At 49.1% G+C, this 20,286-nt stretch overlaps 1 long non-coding RNA gene across 1 annotated transcript in view; it reads right to left on the bottom strand.

The window, feature by feature from the left end:
* LOC140409589 (uncharacterized) overlaps positions 1–15,877 on the bottom strand; it is a 96,072-nt gene extending 80,195 nt beyond the window's left edge. The window contains exon 1 of the long non-coding RNA XR_011940409.1: positions 15,770–15,877. This is a non-coding gene — a long non-coding RNA (uncharacterized lncRNA). The remainder of the gene's footprint in view (positions 1–15,769) is intronic.
* Between the last annotated feature and the right edge of the window lie 4,409 nt (positions 15,878–20,286).

Here is a 20,286-nt window from a genome sequence, read left to right as displayed (position 1 = left end):
CTTTCATACCCGGAATCAATCTGGTGATCCTCCTCTGAACTGCCTCCAATGCCACCACATCCTTCCTCAAATAAGAAGACCAAAACTGGAGATAAACCCCAGATGTTGTCTCACCAACACCCTATACAATTGCAACAATATTTCTCTACTTTTATACTCCAGTCCTTTTCCAATAAATGCTAACATTCCATTTGCCTTTTTAATTACATGCTCTACCAGCATACTGATTGACGAGCAAAGGCATCCAGATCCCTATGCCCAGGCGCATCTTGAATTTGCTTTCTGTAGGTATTCCTTTCTCAGGCTCCCTTTCCGGGCCTCCTCTTTCCCTTGGGTGTTCTTGAAGAATTATGTCCCTTCAATAAGGAGGTTCCAAGTGGGTCTATTCTGAGCAAAGGTCTCCCAGGCAGTGACATCTATGTTCCATTTCTTGAGTTCATCCTTCAAGGTGTCACTAAAGAGCTTCCTTTGTCCTCCTCGTGTTCAGGATCCTTCCTTGAGCTGGGTGAAGAAGATTTGCTTGACAGTTGGGACTCTGACATCCTGAGCATTTGGGGGTTCCAGCAGAGTTGGTTTTGGATGATCATGGCATTGATACTGGTGCCATTGACTCCTTCAAGGACACTAATGTTACCATGCCTGTCCTTCCAGCTGATTCAGAGCTAAAGTACATTTGGATTTTGCAATGTATTTTAAGCTGTGCTGTTTACGAGTCTCGCTGATGTAATGTTCATCCTTACAAGCCTCAGTGATTACTTCAAATGCATTAACAAAGTTTAATGCGATAGTTGGCACATGCAAGCCTCCTGTAAGCAAATGTGAACTATCTCTCTGACTGGTATTACAGAATCCAGTGCCGATTCAAAATCTGTAGTCATGCTTCACCTCTACTGGAGCATCACATTTTGAGGCATCATCTCTGCCCAGTGACGCAAAGGTCATTTGAGATTGCCTGGTAGCTACTCTTTTCAAACATTGAGCTTGTAAAATTAACAATTGATATGTCAAAACCCTGCCTCCTCTCTCTTCCCTCCACTTCCCTTCCCTCCCTCCCCTTGCCCCCTCCTCTCTCCCCTCCCTCTCCATGCCCCCTCTTCTTTCCTTTTTACCAATAGACAGAACCATTGTGTTTATGTGGAAACATATATTGTATTAACCATTGTATTTAAGTGAGAAAATACATTTTATTGCAAATAATTTGTAAAAATTTAGGTCGTTTTCTGTCATTGTTCAGCTGATTACATTTAACTTAATGTTTAACTTTAACTGATTTCAAAGTTTTGTATTTATAAAATTATTTTTGTTAATAAATGTTTTCCATTAAACTTTACAAGCTTCTCCGTCTTACTAAATGTCTTGCTGAACATCAAAACATAACATTTGATTATGTGACTGTTATAAATGAATAAGATAATTGAAGTAAACAAGGCAGCAATATAACACTGTAATAAGGTGGAATGTTGGTTAGCACTGCTGCTTCACAACACCAGGGACCCATGTTCAATTCGGACCTTGGGTGACTGTGTTGAGTTTGCACATTATCCCCGTGCCGGCATGAACCACAGGATTGAACCATGGAATTCCTAGAGTGTAGAAGGAGGCCATTCGGCTCATCAAGTCTGCACCGACCCTCTGAAAGGGCACCCTACTTAGGCTCACTCCCCTGCCATATCCCTGGAACCTAACCTGTACATCCCTGGACACTTAGGGGCAATTTAGCACGACCAACCCACCTAATCTGCATATGTTTGGACTGTGGGAGGAAACCAGAGCACCTGGAGAAAACACATGCAGACCAGTGGAGAACGTGCAAATTCTACACAGACAGTTAACCAAGACCGGAATTGAACCCGGGTTTCTGACGCTGTGAGGCAGTAGTGTGAACCACCATTCCACCATGCTGCTGTTGTTTCCTCCGGGTGCTTTGGTTTCCTCTCAGAGTCCAAAAGTCAATACCAGAAACAACTGTGGAAGATAGTACCCCAGCTGAGTGATGTGTTATGTACTCTGGGATAACACAGGCTGCAACTGGATGCAACTTTAACCAAAAGATATGCCAGACCTTGAAGTTAGTTCAATCTGATTTATTGAACCAGCAGCACAGTTAGCACAGTTCTTTGTGAGTTTGACTCTCTGCTAACCTAAGTGTGGTTACTCTGCCTGACTGAACCAGACTAGCTCTTCGTCACATGCTGGAGGTGTGATACTGTAAATACAGCCTGACTCACTCTGTAGATGTTCATCAGTGGAAAGAGACGGATTGTGAGTGCCTCACGCCTTTTATAGTGAGATACCACCCCTGAGTGTCCTGCCTGCTCATTGGTCATGTCCTGTTCTCTGTGTTCATTAGCTGCCTGTCTGTGCCTGTCTATATCATTAGCTGCATGTCTGCATATCATGACACTGAGGACATTTTAACACTTGAGAACACCTGCAAACATGGCATTGTCTCTGGTTGAGACAACTACGGATGACGTACAAATGCAACTAAAATCACCAGAGGTTGCAGTCAACGAGAAAAAGCAGATGCCTGAGGTTCGCCGACAACCACACAGAAAATCGACGTCCTCTGAAATGTCTAACTTATTGACTGTTGTGTTTGTTAATTGTACATATTGTAAATTTTTTTTAAAAAATATATTTTATTAAAGTTTTCAAACACAATTTTTCCCCCTTACAAATCAACAAAAACGGTAACATGATAACTGATAGATAACATTGTTTAAATAAAATAGTGAACTAACAAAATAATACGAAATAGTGCCCCCCCCCGCCCCCTCACCCCATCTAGAACACAAACAATTTACCCCCCCCCCACCCTTCCCTACCCCCCCCCCCCACCCCTCCCCCCCCCCCCCCCCGCCCCGGTCTGCTGCTGCTGGCTATCTATTTTCCCCCTAACGTTCCGCTAGATAGTCGAGGAATGGTTGCCACTGCCTGGTGAACCCCTGAGCCGATCCTCTCAGTGCAAACTTCATCCGCTCCAGTTTTATTAACCCTGCCATATCGTTCACCCAGGCCTCCACGCCGGGGCGGTTTCGCTTCCTTCCACATGAGTAAAATCCTACGCCGGGCTACTAGGGACGCAAAGGCCGCAATATCAGCCTCTTTCGCCTCCTACACTCCCGGCTCATCCGCTACCCCAAATAAAGCTAACACCCAGCTTGGCTTGACCCGGACCTTCACCACCTTCGAGATCACTCCCGCCACTCCCCTCCAATACCCCTCCAGTGCCGGACACGACCAAAACATATGTGTGTGGTTCGCCGGGCTTCCCCCGCACCTCCTGCACTTGTCCTCCACTCCGAAGAACCTGCTCAACCTCGCTCCCGTTATTTGTGCTTTATGTAGCACCTTAAATTGGACCAGGCTAAGCCTGGCACATGAGGAAGAGGAATTTACCCTACTTAGGGCATCAGCCCACAAACCCTCCTCAATCTCCTCCCCGAGCTCTTCTTCACATTTTCCCTTCAGTTCTTCTACCAGCTCCTCCCCCTCGTCTCTCATCTCCCGGTATATTTCGGACACTTTGCCCTCCCGGACCCACACCCCCGAAAGCACTCTATCCTGGATCCCTTGTGTCGGGAGCAGCAGAAATTCCCTCACCTGTTGTCTCGTGAACGCCCTCACCTGCATATACCTAAAGATATTCCCCGGGGGCAGCTCATACTTTTCCTCTAGCGCTCCCAAGCTCGCAAACGTCCCATCTATAAATAAGTCTCCCACTCTCCTAATTCCTGCCTGGTGCCAGCTCTGGAACCCTCCATCCAACCTCCCTGGGGCAAACCTATGGTTGTTCCTGATCGGGGACCACACCGAGGCTCCCAGCACACCCCTCTGTCGCCTCCATTGCCCCCAGATACTTAATGTTGTCGCCACCACTGGGTTCGTGGTAAACTTTTTCAGGGAGAGCGGTAGTGGCGCCGTCACCAGCGCTTTTAAGCTCGTTCCTTTACAGGACGCCATCTCCAGCCTTTTTCACGCCGCCCCCTCTCCCTCTATCATCCACTTACGGATCATCGCCACGTTGTCGGCCCAGTAGTAGTCGCCCAAATTCGGCAACGCCAGTCCCCCTCTGTCCCTGCTACGTTGCAGGAACCCCCTCCTTACCCTCGGGGCCTTCCCTGCCCACACGAAGCTCATGATGCTCCTATCTATTTTTTTGAAAAAGGCCTTAGTGATCAATATAGGGAGACATTGAAACACAAATAGGAACCTCGGGAGGACCATCATCTTAATCGCCTGCACTCTACCCACCAGTGTCAGCGGCTGCATATCCCACCTTTTGAAATCCTCTTCCATTTGCTCCACCAGCTGAGTCAGATTGAGTCTGTGTAAGGTTCCCCAGCTCCTGGCTATCTGAGTCCCCAGGTATCGGAAGTTTCTTTCCACTCTCCTTAGCGCAGGCCATCTATCCCTCTACTCTGGTCCCCAGGGTGTATTACGAAAAGCTCACTCTTCCCCATGTTAAGCCTATATCCCGAGAAATCTCCAAACTCCCTCAATATCTGCATAACCTCTATCATCCCCCCCACTGCATCCGCCACATATAGCAGTAGGTCATCTGCGTAGAGTGACACTCGGTGTTCCTCTCCCCCTCTAACCACCCCTCTCCATTTCCTGGAGACTCTCAGCGCTATGGCCAGTGGTTCAATTGCCAGCACGAACAGTAATGGGGACAGCGGGCATCCCTGTCTTGTTCCCCTATGTAGTCGAAAATACTCCGACCTTTGCCGATTTGTGACTACACTTGCCATTGGGGCCCCATAGAGGAGTTTAACCCAGCTGACAAACCCCTCCCTGAACCCGAACCTCCTCAGCACCTCCCATAGATACTCCCACTCTACCCTATCAGATGCCTTCTCTGCATCCATTGCCGCCACTATCTCTGCCTCCCCCTCTGCTGGGGGCATCATTATCACCCCCAATAGCCGCCGCACGTTGACATTCAATTGTCTCCCCTTTACGAACCCTGTCTGATCTTCGTGCACCACCCCCGGGACACAATCCTCTACCCTCATTGTCAGCACTTTTGCCAGCAACTTGGCGTCCACATTTAGGAGTGAGATAGGCCTATAAGACCCGCAGTGCAGCGGGTCTTTATCTCGCTTCAGGATTAGTGATATCGTCGCCTCCGACATTGTCGGGGGTAGGGTCCCCCCTTCTCTGGCCTCATTAAAGGTTCTTACCAGCAGCGGGGCCAACAAATCCACATATTTCCTATAAAATTCCACCGGGAACCCGTCAGGTCCTGGGGCCTTCCCTGCCTGCATGTTCCCCAGCCCTTTGGTCACCTCATCCACCCCAATTGGCGCCCCCAGGCCTGCCACCTCCTGCTCCTCCACCCACGAGAACCTTAGTTGGTCCAGAAACTGCTGCATCCCCTCCTTTCCCTCCGGGAGTTGGGACCTATATAACCTCTCATAAAAGGTCTTGAACACCTCATTTACCTTCCCTGCTCTCCGCATCGTGGTTCCCGTTTCATCCCTAACTCCCCTATTTCCCTCGCCGCTGTCCTCTTTCGAAGCTGGTGGGCCAACAGGCGACTCGCTTTTTCCCCATATTCATATCTCATCCCCTGTGCCTTCCTCCACTGTGCCTCTGCCCTCCCTGTGGTCAGCAGGTCGAACTCCGTCTGGAGTCGTCGCCTCTCCCTATATAGTCCTTCGTCCGGGGCCTCCTCATATTTTTTATCCACACTCAAAATCTCCCCCAGTAATCTTTCCCTTTCTTTGGCCTCTGTTTTCCCCTTGTGAGCCCTGATGGAGATCAACTCTCCCCTGACCACCACCTTCAGCGCTTCCCATACCACCCCCACTCGGACCTCCCCATCATCGTTGGCCTCCAGGTACCTTTCGATACATCCCCGCACTCTTCCACAGACTCCCTCATCCGCCAATAATCCCACATCCAGTCGCCAGAGTGGACGCTGCTCCCTCTCCTCTCCTAGCTCCAGATCCACCCAGTGTGGAGCATTGTCTGAAACAGCTATGGCCGAGTACTCCGTTCCTTCCACCCTCGAAATCAGTGACCTTCCCAGAACAAAGAAATCTATCTGGGAGTATACCTTATGGACATGGGAGAAAAAGGAGAACTCTTTAGCCAGCGGCCTGGCAAATCTCCACGGATCCACTCCCCCCATTTGGTCCATAAACCCCCTAAGCACCTTGGCCGCTGCCGGCCTTCTTCCGGTCCTGGATCTAGATCTATCTAACCCTGGGTCTAGCACGGTGTTGAAGTCCCCCCCCCATTACCAGGTTTCCTACCTCCAGGTCCGGGATGCATCCCAGCATCTGCTTCATAAATCCCGCATCATCCCAGTTCGGGGCATATACGTTGACCAGCACGACCTCCATTCCCTGCAGTCTGCCACTCACCATCACATATCTGCCCCCGCTGTCTGCTACAATGTTCCGAGACTCGAACGACACCCGTTTCCCCATCAATATGGCCACCCCTCTATTCTTTGCGTCCAGCCCTGAGTGGAACACCTGTCCCACCCATCCTTTCCTTAACCTAACCTGGTCCGCCACCTTCAGATGCGTCTCTTGAAGCATGGCCACGTCTGCCTTCAGTCCCTTCAAGTGCGCGAACACTCGGGCCCTCTTAATCGGCCCATTTAGGCCTCTCACGTTCCACGTGATCAGCCGGACTGGGGGGCTGCCCGCCGCCCTCCCCTGTCGACTAGCCATCACCCTCTCTGGGTCAGTCCCACGTCCCGGTTCCGCGCACCCACCCGTCCCCCAGGCGGCGCATTCCCACCTCGACCACCTTTTCTCTTACCAGCTCCCTTTCGATCTCCGCAGCAGCAACCCAGTTGTCCCCCCCCCCCGCTAGATCCCCATCTAGCATGGTTACTCCCCCCATATTGCTTTCGAAAGTCAGCTGACCTCAACTGACCCCCGGCTTCTCCCGCTCTCTCCTTGACCCCCCCCCCCCGTATGAGGAACTCCCATCCTCCTTGCGCCTATCTTCCCGCCATCATCTCTCTGGTGCGGGAAAAGAAAAAAAAAACTTTCTAGAACCATCCCGCCCCCCATGACGCAGCTCCCCCTACCGCCCCGTTCCTATTCCCCATCCCCCGCCTGTGTCTCTTCTTCCCCCCACCTGCGCTCACATTTCTCAGTGTCCCCACCTCCCCAATTTACACCTCTATACATCAGCAGTGTTGTTTCCCCTCCACCATCAGTCCCTCAGTTCTGGTCCAGTTTCTCTTTTTGAATGAAGGTCCATGCTTCTTCCGATGTCTCAAAATAGTAATGTCAATCCTGGTGCGTGACCCACAATCGCGCCGGCTGCAACATCCCGAACTTCACTTTCTTCTTATGCAGCACCTCCTTGGCTCGATTGAAACTCACCCTCCTTCTCGCCACCTCCGCACTCCAATCCTGATACACTTGTATCACCGCATTCTCCCATCTGCTACTTCGTACCTTCTTGGCCCATCTCAGAACCACCTCTCTGTCATTGAAGCGGTGAAATCGCACGATCATCGCCCTAGGTGGTTCTCCAGCCTTTGGTCTCCTCGCAGGGACCCGGTGGGCCCCTTCGACTTCCAAGGGGCCCAAGGGGGCCTCAGCTCCCATTAGCAAGCGTAGCATCGTGCTCGCGTAAGCCCCGCTGTCAGCTCCTTCCACTCCCTCGGGGAGACCCAGGATCCGGAGGTTCTTTCTCCTTGATCTATTTTCCAGGACTTCAATCCTTTCGATGCACTTCTTATGGAGCGCCTCGTGCGTCTGCATTTTGACCGCTAGGCCCAGGATCTCGTCCTCGTTGTCCATTACCTTCTGCTCCACCACACGGAGCTCTATCTCCTGGGCCTTTTGTGTCTCTTTAAGCCCCTCGATTGCCTGTAGCATTGGGGCCAGCACCTCCTTTTTAAGCAGCTCCACACACCGTCTTAAAAATTCGTCTTGGTCCGGTCCCCAGGTCGGCTGGGCTCCCTCTGACGCCATCTTGCTCCTTTCTTTCTTCTGCCGCTGCCCTCGAGGATTCTCCGAGATCTGGCCGCCGCCGCCGCCGATATTTTTCTTTCTCACTGGGGGGGGACTCCCTGTTGCCTCAACCCACACCGGGTTTCGTCAAAAAAGAATTTCCCGTTGGGGCTCTTAAAAGAACCCGAAGGTCCGTTTAAACTGGAGCCGCCAAAACGTGCGGCTTAGCTGGTCATCGCCGCAACCGGAAGTCTTCCACATTGTAAATTTTGATTGTTAATGTTATATTGTATTTCATTACTGGAAGCTCTAATGAAAAGGGGAAGAAAAGTGCCATGTATTCGTGTTTGTTCCGGGTGGAAACAGGGTCACTTTAAAGAGTTTGATCATGTGACATACTGATGATATCATCAGCAATTTGGAAGGGCCTCCTGTGGCTGCACAGGCCCCATGCCCTGCCAATCCTGGCCCTTCTCCGCATTGTCCTCATCGGATGAGGCCTAGAGTTCATTCTCCTCCTCAAGTATGTTGCTCCAAGCCTCCACCCAGGTCTATACAGGAGGGGCCCCCCAGATTGTTCCAGGCACCTGAACCACATCTTCTGCACATTGGTGAAACGCTCAATGATGCTTCTGGTCTTGTCCTGAGGCCTCCAGATAGGTGTCATCAGTCACGACCGCAGCGGATGACTTCTGTCTTCCAGCAGCCGGCCCCTCACCCAGAAGAGCGCCTCAAAGATGTTGGGCACTGTTGAGCGTGCCAGGATGAAGACATTGTGCACGCTGCCTGATTTTCATATGCAGACGTGTATGATGTGTAGTTGATGGTCACACACCAACTGCACATTGAGAGAGTGGAATCCCTTTTGTTTTGTGAAGGGCACCCCCTCATGTTCCTGTGCTCATAGGGGGCATGCATCCCGTCGATCACCCCCTGGACCTGGGGTATCCCAGAGATGGTGGTGAATCCTCTGCTGGGCTTCCTGGTGGTCTTGGTCCATATTCAGATGGATATATTGTGCTGCCCAGGCATACAGGGCCTCCATGATGGGGCAAATGCATCTGTGCACTGAGGTCTGTGAGGTCCTAGGCAGGTCACCACTAGGCGCCTGGAAGGACCCAATGGCGTAAACGTTCAGGGCGACCGTCACCTTGACAGCCACCAGGAGCGGGTCTCCTCCCCCATACCCCCGCGGTGCCAGATGCGCCATGATGTGACAGCTATACTGTACGGTCTCCCTAGTCAGTCAAGGTCTTCGGTGACACGCTCAGTCCGGCAGGTCCTCGAATGACAGGCTCTGCAAGTATGCACGAAGCCTGATGAAACGCTTCCGTCCCGCCTCCTCCTCGGCCTGTTGGGCGGCTGGCTCTCCAGCATCACCAGCTGGCTCTTGCTTCTCTGGGGCAGGCTCTGGTTCTGCAGGACTCTCCCTGAACAGCTACTGTTTGTGCAGCCGCAGTGCTAGGGCTGCGGCGGCTAGGCAGATGCCAACCATTCCTGGTTGGATACTGAACTACATTATCTGGAGTGGGTGAAGTGCAGATATGTTAGCATGGTGAGTACTCCCATGCCCGACCAGGTTCAATGGGCTGCATGGTGGCCCTGTCTTGCACTGCAGCCTCTGCCCCTGCATGACCCCCCCTCCCAATTCCACCCCCACCCCTGGCCATTCCTCCTGACACTTTGCCCTCCACACTACACCACTGGCCCTGTCCATGACTGGTACCAATGGACCTCTAACACCCGCTACCTGTCCTTGCTGGCAGAGTTACCGGCGGCTGGCGCTACCCATGCCAGCAGTATGCTCTGTGGCCCCTGACCTGGGCCCTCCTGTGAGTTCTACTGTGGGGGTCCTCCTTGGGTGGTCTTCCAGCAGGGTGGTACCAGGTTGTGGGGGAGCTGATGTGAGCTCAGTGTGCTACCGACCAGCTCAATGCTTGGTGGTATGCGTGCGAACAGGGCCCACGGGGGTGGACACCTGTTGGGACCAGCGGCGGTGTACTGTGGGTCCCATGTGACATGCACCCTTTTGTGCCTACTTGTCTGGGGGCAGGATGGATGGGGACAGAGGCGCAGTAGTAGGGCAGGGCGTGGTGCCAGCCGGTGGTCCCGTGGGGTGGGCTAGCTGATGGTGTCACTGGCAGGACATCTGTCCTGTGAGGGGCTGTGTGCCAGGGTGGGTGCCAACGGCCTTGTTCTATGTTTCCGCCAGTCAAGGCACGCTCTGTGGCTTCCTTGTGGCCCTTGCAGTGGGAGAATGCCTCAGATGGGTACACTAGGGTATGTCAACATCTGCTGGGCCACTGCTGTGTTAGGCCAGCAGGGGTCTGTGGGCTTCTAGGGGCGTGACCTGTGCACCCATATAACCGGTGCACTCTGCGCATCTATGGGCCATAGTGGGCAGTCTGTGCCTGGACAAACCAGTCCTAGGGAGACACCCCATCCCCTGGTCGACCCCGGTTACTCACCCCGGTCCTGGCAAATGCCCCCAGCGAGCAGCACAACCATCAGCCCACCATTGACCATTTGGGGATATTACCTACCTCCTCTCTCCCTCAGTAGCCATGGTGCCTGTTTCTTGATTTTAAATACCACAAGTGAACCGCACTGCCATCACGTTCACCTGGTGGAGGCGGAGTGTAGCGGGAGGCCGGAGACTACCTGATCGGGCTAATTAATCAGATGTTAATGCATGCTACTGTACAATTTGCATGTCCACACTGCTATTGATGTGTCGAAGCATGATATTCCAATGGGCGCCAAACACTGACTGCAATTTTCGGCTGCCTCACGATTCTCTGCCCGAATTCAATTCGCGATTCCGGCGACACTGGATTGAGAATCTTCTCTTCTAATGTTCTAATGACAAATCATAGAATTATGCAGCACAAAAGGTCAATTAACCCATTGTGTCTACGTTGGCTGGAAAAAGCTGACCAACCATTACTAATCCCTTACATTTTGACCACAACCCAAGAAATATTTCCTTTTCTGAATCTGTAGATGCTTTAATTTAGTTCTGCTTTCCTTGCCTTTTCTACACAGTAATGGAATATGGAAGTCACACCTTTTTCAGAAAAATAACTAAGGCAAATGTTCTAAAGCACGTTTCAGACATCATGGAACAATTTTTGTCTTCACTCATTTTGGGTGGCTTCTTTAATAGGCTGGCACCTTCCCCTTCAGTTTATCACTCAAGAGCTGAAGGAGAAAAATAGTTCCTTCACTGATGATTGCAATAGTCTGGTAAATCAATGTTATCGGTTTGTTCAAGAGGGGAAAAACTGGTTGCCAACAGTCAGTGCATCAGTGGAAACATTTACTCATGTGACGTTTCTTTTTCGCAGAGCTGAGTAAGTATTGAAGATGTGCAATATCTTTCTGAATTAATACACTCATATTGTTCTGATGAACGAGCTGTAGAAAATATTGCACTGAAGCAAAAACACTGGTCAGCTAGAATCTGAGATGAATAGAAGGACTGTGAATGTTGGATGTCTGAAAGTAATGCTAAACTCCACTGAAGGATCTTACCTGATAGCTTCCTTCTCAGTCACAGAGTAAAAGATTCCCTTTGAAAATAAAACCCTTCAACACTATTTTAAGCATAGAAATTCAAGGAGGCCATCAAATTCATCACAGCTGACAGCTGTTCAAAATGTAATTGATCCAGTGCCTGCATTGCTGCTGCACAATGCTTAGTAACTGCTGACTGGGGGTCTATTTTATACTGTTCTGACTCTCAAAGGGTGAAATTCTCCCCCAAAATGGTAAAGGACACGATTTATCAGAAAAGAAACAGAGATCCGTTGTGGGAGCATTTAGCAGAGTGTTTCCCAGCACCTGCTGCGCTGAGAACGACCCGCTATAAAACGGGACTCTGTTCTTTTTTCGGCCTTGGCAAGGAAGGCCCCGCCCAGGCCGCATTTACCTTTGTTTCCTGCACTGAGGAGCTCAGCTCGCCAATGCAGGAAGAGATCGGGGTGCCATTTTTAAATGGTGCCCCGATCTCTCGTTCCCACCAACGTGACTCCCCAAAGCCCAACTTTACCGATTAGGGGGTCTTTGAGTCCCCCTCACCTCTCCTCATAAGGGCAGTGCACCCACGGGCCCAATCCCCGGCACAGGATAGATGCCATTTGGGCACCCTGGCACTGCCAGCTTGAAGGCCTGGCATGATATGGCAAACCCGAACATAAGACATTATTTAAATCGATTTAAATTCTTGGTTATCAGGTTCACGCCCTCACTGCACATCACCGGCAGGGGATGGGGAAGATCTCATTCTGAAAGCCCCCTGGCGCAAATCACATTATGACCCTCTTATAGTTAACAGCTATAACTTGCTTTGAGTCTGCGGCGAATAGGGCTGGAAAATCACTTCCAAAGTTTTCTGCGGAAATCATCTTCGATCCGGACTACGGTGTTGACTAAAATCAATGTCACATTTTATTCAGGGAAGTATCAACTGACTATATAAACTATTAAATCAAAATGAATTCAACAACAAGAAACATCATGTCAATGTAGCTGATTAAAATTGCAAAATGTCTTTCCCTTTTCTTGCAGAATAAACAGCATTGCCTTTCTTTGTTTGTACTTCACAACTTTGCCTAAAAGGGACAAAGTTGAAATGGTGGCAACGAATGTTTTCAGTAGTAACAAACCACTTTAGAAATAAATCACTCTTGTTTTGGTAACTCAAGCACACATTAAAATGGAACAAATAGTAACATAATGTAGCCTGAAACAGTGATGCACAACAAAATATAACATTTATCAGTCAATGCAGCATGCATCTGGTAACGTATCACAGTTCATTACTTGAGCCGAAGCAATGACAAAGGTATTACAGAAATAGACTAATCATAGCACTTCCACAGAGGTAGCACTATTACTGCCAGCATTTAGGAAGGGTAATTGTGCAGGCAAACTTACAAAGCATCCAGCAAAACATTTATCTTTTCAGTTACCAGATGGTCCCATTGAGAGAAAAATTTGTTCCATGGACCGACTGTCTGTGTGCTTCATTTGCCCACTTCAGTACTGGCTACGTTCAAGTCTCAGATGGTTATAAAGCACCTGTTCTACACAGTAAATTAACAAAAACTGGGGAAGGAGTGAAAGGAAAACACTTTGTGATTAGGTTAAAGAGCTTCCTGAAACATGTCAGCCTCAAAGTTCAGTCGCGAAACACCTGTTGCTTAGGCACTTAAGGGGCCTACTAAGTCCCCAAGTATGGCAGGCAGGAGGTGTGGGCACACATCTGGCTATAGGTGCACTAGCCACTGAATTGGGAAAGAAGGTTAAGTTGGTCAATAGGAGCGCACACTGTCTCCATTCTAAGCTCTTGTTTTAAATTTGGATTGGCACACCACTTGCTATGTGTTAATATGCACAACATGGCCCTAACTGGCAGGAAGGCCTTCCTCACCAGCAGCATGTTGCATGTTGCATTGATGGGTTAGTATTCCTAATTATTTCTACAAGTTTTCTGGTGAATTGTATTACTCTGGAAAGTTCTTTGTCTGCACAGAAGGGGTTTTGTTGATCTTGCACTGTTGTAGCTCCATGCAGAAATGAATGGTCTCAGAGGGCTGACTTTGAGGCTGGAGGATGTGAGAAAGCAAAAAACATCACTGAGCAGAAAAAGCTGCCAGAAGATGGGGGAGGAGGAAACTACTCAACAGAGACCATGTCCAAGTTCTGACACCTGCTCTACCCACAGTACGAGCTTTAAATCAGGGAATAACCAGCACTGTTTGTGGCTATAATGGGTTACCACTTTTAAGACATGGGGGCTTCTTCCAGACTGCAATGGCAACATTCAGAGGTCACAGTATGTCAATGTTTCAGGTAAATCACTGAAGTTCTCTGCCCTAAAACAAATACTTACATCTCCTGCGCTAGTTAGAGTGGAACAGGATGAGAACATTTGGTCTCAACCAACTGGCAGACTTCCCATTGACTGTCTTGCGTGTTCCCTATCACTAGTCTGGCATCTCTACTTGTGGCTGGTTTCTGACCACAGTCAACTCATCGTACAGTATTAGGTTCACTATCCCTGCTGCAGTCGTGACTCTTCCATTGACCACCAGTCCTTTGTGCTGCCTTTATTCCAAAATCCAGGCTGGAAATTACAGGCTTATTTTTGGTCACCAAAGGTTAGCCCCTTGGATATGCCTCTTGATTCCTGTTAGAAATCCTTGCATAGCTGCAGAGCATGTCAATGAAGAGAGCTATGCTGCCACAAGGCATATCTAGGAGTTGGAAAATCCCAATTCTCAAGCCATGTTTTAACTACCTGGATCAGTCAGGAGGATATCTGCAATGCATCCGTACGCAAGTATCTACATTTGTCACCATATTCTGCATGCTCCACCACTTTACTGCCATTAGGGACTGGGGGCGGGATTTACTGGCTGTTCACGCCTGCGGGAAACCCATGCCGGCACAGGGGTTTCCCGCGCTGAGGGGTGCAGTAAATAGGAAATCCTACTGACAATGGCGGGACCAGTAAATCCTGCTGACAGGCAGCCTTCACCGATGAAAAACAATCGATGGGGTGGTCGGTAAACCCCGCCCATTCAAGACAGAAGGAATTTCTTCTCTCAGAAGGTGGTGAATCTGTGGAATTCTTTACCGCTGGGTTGTTAAATATGTTCAAAGCTGAAATAGACGAATATTTAATCGGTAAGGAAGTCAAGGATAATGAGGATAAGACGGGAAAATAGAGTTGAGGATTATCACATCAGGGGCGGGATTCTCAGCAATCGGCACAATGTCCGCCGACTGGCGCCAAAAACGGCGCGAATCAGTCCCGCATCACGCCGCCCAAAAGGTGCGGAGTTCTCTGCATCTTCAGGGGCTGAGCCCTCACCTTGAGGGGCTAGGCCCGCGCCGGAGTAATTTCCACCCCGCCGGCTGGTGGGAAAGGCCTTTGGCGCCCCGCCAGCTGGCGCAGAAATGACTTTGCCGTGCGACGCATGTGCGGGAGCGTCAGCGGCCGCTCGCGGCATCCCCGCGCATGCGCAGTGGAGGGGGTCTCTTCCGCCTCTGCCATAGTGAAGACCATGGCAAAGGCGGAAGGAAAAGAGTGTCCCCACGGCACAGGCCCGCCCGCGGATCGATGGGCCCTGATCGCGGGCCAGGCCACCGTGGGGGCACCCCCCCCGGGACCAGATCGCCCCGCGCCCCCCCCCCCAGGACCCTGGAGCCCGCCCGCGCCGCCTTGTCCCGACGTTCGAAAGATGGTTCAATCCATGGTGGCTAGCGTGGGTTGACAGCGGCGGGACTTCGGCCCATCGCGGACCGGAGAATCGCCGGGGGTGGGCCCGCCGACCGGCGCGATTTCCGCCGACCGGCGCGGCGCGATTCCCGCCCTCGCCGAATCTCTGGTGGTGGAGAATTCAGGACACGGCGGGGGCGGGATTCACGCCAGCCCCCGGTGATTCTCCGACCCGGTGGGGGTCGGAGAACTGCGCCCCAGGTCAGTCACAATGTCATTGAATGGCAGAGCAGACTGAATGGGCCGAATGGCCTACTCCTTCCCCTATGTCTTCTGGTCTTATGTGACGCCAATTTCAGTCACAAAGTTCCATCCTTTGAGAGAAGAAGTTCCTCCTCATCTCTGTCTTCAGTCAGCGACTCCTTACTCTGAGATTATGCCCTCTGGTCCTAGACTCGCCCTCTCGGCATCTACCCTACCAAGCGCCCTGAGAATTCTATACATCGCAATAAATTTGCCTTTCATTCTTCTGAACGTCCTCCGGTAAAATTCTAACTCCCTTTCTTCAAGGATAAAGTCAGGAATTCTCTTCCAATTGCAGCATTACCTCACCCATGTTCCGTTGACCCCAACTTCACCAAAATGGCACACTTTTCCAGATCCTACTCAGCTCTGCTCCCAGATCCAGCCTTCTATACCATCTGTGACATAACCCTCTTCTCTCCTCTTTCAGCAGACACTGGTCACCAGGCCTATTTATGTCGCAACCCATGTCGCGCATGCACTGTATTTAAATGTGTTACCTCCTCCGGTGTGCTTTGCTGAGCTTCAGCCCCTGCCTAGTTGATGCACTACTCCAGAAAAGGCCCATATTCTAGGCCTCCCCAGTGTGTGTAAACATACTTTGCAACCTCTACTGCTACAAGAATTCCAGGGTCACCAAAATCAGAACTGTCTCATGATTTGCGGGAGCAATCAACCAGAAACACAAATAATTTATAACAGAACAACTTCAGTAACCAATGGGGTTGATTTTAGTCTGTTGCTGTCTTAGCAAAGAGCTTAATATTCCTGGCATGTGAAGTTCTGCATTGAGAGCACTAAAACTGAAAATAAGTCCCAATGTGTAGAGCAAAACAAGGTTTGACTTAATTAAATTTGGATTCCAGACAGTCGCTTGTGCACTCTCTTCTCATGACTCTGAAATCAATCACTTATTTTACACATGACGTTAGCTGACACTGCAAACGCTTGCTTTTAACATCCCAATGCTCAGATCAACCTAAGAATTTATTTGAAAAGATAAAATAAAGTAATAGTTTTTATTATGCAGCTCAGAGCTTCACATCCGTTACAATTGCCCTCAACACCAGAAGCAGAGGAATTAGTTTCCTGCCTCAGTGTAACAGATGTAACCAGTTTTATTTTGCAGCCCTTCCATTCACACTCTCATTCCTTACCAATTGCTTCAGTGTCAAATTTTTGGAAGGGCTGTGCTGAAAGACTTCAACTGGAATCTTGAAGGACAGCCTAACAACTATTATTAACTTGGCTGAACTCTGCAAATCGTTGTTTTCTTTCAATATTATGAACTGGTCAGACTTTTACTGGATCTCCTTTCCCTACAGCAGCCACCAAATAAGAAGAATTAATTTGGCTCTCAGTGTGGTTCAGGAAGATCTGCACAAGATAGCTGGATTATGTTATGACAGCAAGTTTAAGTCCTGGATCTCACAGACCTAATGAAGCTGTTCTGAGACTTGCTATGATTGAGGCATTAATCTAGAGGCCAGGTAGAAGAACATACATTGTCCTGGATTCATTAACTACCACAGATACATCGAAAATTGGAGCAGGGAAAGGCCATTCAGCCCTTCGAGCCTGTTCCACCATTCAATATGATCACGGTGGTCCTGTATATCAATGCTATAGTCCCACGCTCTCCCCATACCAGGACAGGATTATATAGAAAGATGAAGTTAATAAAATCTAACTGGTGGGATCTATTACACATGTGATGAGTTATAATATGTACTCAAACAGTAGTTTGGATGCTACTGATGCTGTACATAGAGAGTTGTGGTACATTATGCTGCTCACCATGCCACACATTACCTGACGTTCACCTAACATGGACCAAGCCCAGGTTTGTTAACTGTTCAATGACCAAAGACCAATTATCCTTGGAGGAGGAGGATATAAGTGGACACCTTTGGTTTTGATATAATTCCAGGATGAGGTCCCAGGTGATAGAAATTCCAGATTAAATGTTTGACAAATTTAGTAATCCAATGCCTGAACTCAGTATTCATGAACACTGTTCATGATCGCCCAGTTATTGTTTCCCGAATGGAACCTGGAGGGATAGACCTGGCACTGTGAACTTCCGAGGCACCTTCAGAGAATTGTGAAACCATGTCCGTCTTGATTAGGGTGATCATAGCTGGACAACTCTCAGAAAGCTTATCAGTGTTTTATGTCAGTATTCAGCATAACTTTAATTAGTTTCTAGCAGTGCCTCTGACATGCTCAGGAGTCGCACAGTCAGACTTTGACAACCTGTGCTTAAACACTTTGGATTTAGTTATGTGTAATAAATCCCTCTGGAGAGAGATTGTGCAATATTTGTCAAACAGAAATTCTACTGATGCAGATTATCAGCAGCTTTCTTCAGAGACTCCTAAACATAGTGATGGACTACTGTGCAGATAAGACACTGATTGATGAGAAAAAGCCTGAGACACAAACACATAAAGTTTACTCCTTCTTGAGGTAAAGTTTGGGTGCATGCAGGATGGTTGCACCAGAATTTGGCATGGAATCTGAATCAGTTGTCTTTCTGCCTTAGTCATGAAGTACCAACAAATCCCATTGTGGGGTGGACAGGGCCTGACACTAATGTAGGTGCCTATTGGCAGAGATTTTCTGGTTACCATGAAAATCCTCTGATAAATCCAGCAATACCTAAAGCTACAGCGAGCAGACATGGACCCATTCTGAGCTCTAGCTGCCCCTGCGATTGATATAGAGGTATTGAATCCCTGAGAGATTGATTCCCATTGCACCGTGGACGTCCCATCTTGGACTTCAAGAAAGAGAACTTTTAACTTAAAATATTTTGCCTAACAAAATGCATAAACTTGCTGTTAAAATATACCCAAATGTATCATTCTCCTTCTGAAGAAAAAGTTCATTCCAGAATATGGAAAGTTCAACAGTGAGATGTTCTACACTTGCTGCCCATATTTTGATTTCACAATCTGGCAATAGACAGTAAAAACTCTCATAAGATTTCAAAAACATCTTAAAATCATTTCTGTCTTGTATTCTGCCATGGGGGCGCTCTTTTCCTCCTGCCTTCGCCACGGTCTCCACTGTGAGGACTTTATTATTAGCAATTTTGCTTGGCTATTGTTCTTCTCCAGAAGTATGATGCTAGATAGGGGTTGCACTGTGGTTAGCACTGCTGCCTCACAGCTCCAGGGACACGGGTTCAATTCTGGCCTCGGATGACTATCTGTGTGGAATTTGCACTTTCTCCCTGTGTCTGCGTGGGTTTCCTCCGGGTGCTCCGGTTTCCTCCCACAGTCCAAAGATGTGCAGATCAGATGGATTGGCCATGCTAAATTTTGCCTTAGTGTCCAAAAAAAAGGTTAGTTTGGGTTACTGGGTTACGTGCATAGGGTGGAGACTTGGGCTTGGGTGGGGTGCTCTTTCCAAGGGCCGGTGCAGACTCGATGGGCTGAATGGCCTCCTTCTGAACTGTAAATTCTATGTGACTATATAATAATTAGTCAATACTTATTTATCAGCATCTTCCTTCATCCTTTGATTTCTCTATTATGACAAATTAAACAGTCTAACAAATCAACAGCTATAGAAGTGGTGCAGGGTGTAGTGTCCCTGCCTCCAGGCCAGAAGTTCCGGGTTCGAGCCTCACCCCAAGCCCTGATGGCCAAGGAAGGTGTGATCATAATGTCGCCAAACAGGTTCCATATCAACCAGCAAAATCCATCCAGCACAAGCCAATGACAGGAGAGACTTGTGGTCAGCCATAGTTGAGGCAGAGTGGCGCCTGCTCAAGATGTAAGCCTCCGATGATGAGTTGACCAGCTGTTCGAGGAACAACCTTGCTATGGGAACTGATAAAAGTCGGCCTCGTGTAATAAATCTAATCTATTTTCTGGCCGCATTCACAGCCAATGTCATGTTGGATGGGAGAGGAAAAGATTGTAAAATTACAAAAACCTGTTTCACTGTGTCATAAAAATAGTTCATGATCATCCACTCGACCCGTCAATAAGAACATAATATCAATACATTGGCATCTTATGATAGCCTTGCTCAACAGAATCATGCCCCACTCTGGGTCATGACCAAACATTGGTGTGGAATCACTCTGACGTGTTTCATAATGTTTCATCATGGCACCCAGCAGCCTATACTAGGGTATGTGTGGGAGCACATGTTGAACGGTACAAGTGGCCACAAGATGATGAGGGCTGAGGTGTACACGAGGCAGAGACACTTCCATCTCAGACTGTCCGTGGGCTAACAAGAGAATATTCACCACAAAAAACTGTGGGATCAAGAGATTCTGGGGGAGGACTAAGAGTTATTTGAGGGAGCGTAACCTGAACATTAACTTCCTCGGGGGTGGGTTCCATACTAGCACAGGGAGGGTGCAAGCTGGCCTGCCAGCGAGAGCTCAGCAGCCCCACATTCAAACCTGCAGGGATTACACACAAAACTGTAAACGAGAACAGAATCAGAGAATTTAAAGTGCAGAAGGAGGCCATTCGGCCCATCGAGTCTGCAATAGTCTTTGGAAAGAGCATCCTACTTAAGCACATGTCTCCACCCTAGCCCTGTAACCCAGTAACTCCACTTAACCTTTTTTTGGACACGACAGGCAATTTAGCATGGCCAGCCCACTTAAATTGCACATCTTTGGACTGTGGGAGGAAACTGGAGTACCCGGAGGAAACCCACGCAGACACGGGGAGAACATGCAGACTCCGCACAGACAGCGATCCAAGCCGGGAATCGAACCTGGGACCCTGGAGCCATGAAGCAATGGTGCTAACCACTGTGCTACCGTGCTGCCCTAGTGAGGCTGTGCTA

Source organism: Scyliorhinus torazame, chromosome 3 (assembly GCF_047496885.1).
Source record: "Scyliorhinus torazame isolate Kashiwa2021f chromosome 3, sScyTor2.1, whole genome shotgun sequence".
NCBI classification, from domain to species: Eukaryota; Metazoa; Chordata; class Chondrichthyes; order Carcharhiniformes; family Scyliorhinidae; genus Scyliorhinus; species Scyliorhinus torazame.
This window is presented reverse-complemented; position numbering and strand designations above follow the sequence as displayed.